Source organism: Gavialis gangeticus, unplaced genomic scaffold, assembly GCF_001723915.1.
Source record: "Gavialis gangeticus isolate Ggan-Ray unplaced genomic scaffold, GavGan_comp1, whole genome shotgun sequence".
NCBI classification, from domain to species: domain Eukaryota; kingdom Metazoa; phylum Chordata; order Crocodylia; family Gavialidae; genus Gavialis; species Gavialis gangeticus.
Window position 1 is genome coordinate 14,274,151 of NW_017729003.1, and position 1,425 is coordinate 14,275,575.

Genomic DNA, 1,425 nt, shown 5'->3' on the forward strand with positions numbered 1-1,425 from the left:
AACCGCCCCGCGCACGCGCCGAGCCTCACTGCAGCCAATAGTGGCTGGGCCTGTAACGCGGCGCGTGGGGAGGGCGGTGGCAGGAAGCTGCCTCCGTCGCCTCAGGCCTCCACTAGCTGCCCGTGCCGATAAGCGTTAGCCCCGGGAGCTGCGCCGAAGCCCCCGCGCGGGCCGGGGCGGAGATGAGCGGCTGTGGGGGTGGCGGAGGCAGCCGCGGCCGCGAGGGAAGATAGGGTGTCGGCGCGGCCGGAGCGCGGGCCCCGCGACTGAGATGGGGCTGAGAGCCGGCCGCAGCGCCAGGAGGGCGAGGCGAGGCGGGGCGGGGGGATAGGAACTAGGACCCGAGGCCTGGAGAACGGCCCGGGAGCCAGCGGTGGGGGAACAGGCAGGACTGGAGCAGGAGCTGGCAGAAGGACTGTTTTTTTATTTACTTAATTTGTATCCGCGGCCAAATTAGGCAAAACTAATTCCAAATCCAAGTGACCAGAACCATAAGTAGCCCTACTAGGCAAACATCCCCCACCTGCATCTGGGGCTTCAGATGTTTCTAAAACCTTCAACAGGCATCCTACTTGCAGGCCTAAGCCTTAGGATGCCCCTAAGTTTTGCTTGCTCTTAGCCATAAAGCTCTCAAAGCTAGCAAAGGTGGAGATTCCTGTTTCCATAAACTGGGCTTAAAGCTGCTGCACCTCAGCAGGTACTGAATCATACCAGGAGAGCAGTTCTCCCCGGGTGTGCTTCAGGAAACCTGCCTTGGACATGGATACATGGTATTTCCCCTGCCAGGTTAAGAAGCCACTACAGTTGTCTTGAGCCTTCAAAGAGGGACTTCGTCTTCAGCTTTGCACATACCCTTCCTTCCAGCCCAGGAGGCAGCCACCTCATAGTATCAGGCTTTAACTACTGAAATCATCTAGATATCAATAGGAGGCCACGTAATGGCCTTTGTTTCCTTCCATTTCCCTTTCCTAAAATCCTAGAACTTTACACACACCATTGGTGTGACACTGAGCATTATTCAGATTGTAAAATCAAGCACTAAGGTCAGGAAACAACAGAATTATGGCAGAATTGTGCCTTAATCTCTGTGCCTAAGTTTCTAGCTGTAAAATGCAGCTAATAGGGTGCAAATAATAAATGCAGCACAGAGGGTGTTGTGATTTTCAGAAGCCCTCAGATACTATGGAACCAGAACTAGAAGAGATCCCCACATCCAATTCCATCAGTGACCTACTAATACCCGTGTTGTTGACATCATGTTGTATGATCTGGCTAATAAATTTAGCAAGCGTTTGTTTAAAATAGTAGTTCTGTTCCCTCTACTAATATTAAAAAGCTGTTCTTGAACCTTACTCTTCTTTTGATTGACAGGCTATAGTTATTAATGTCTAGTTTATATCTTTTTGTTCTTGTGTTAATCTTATC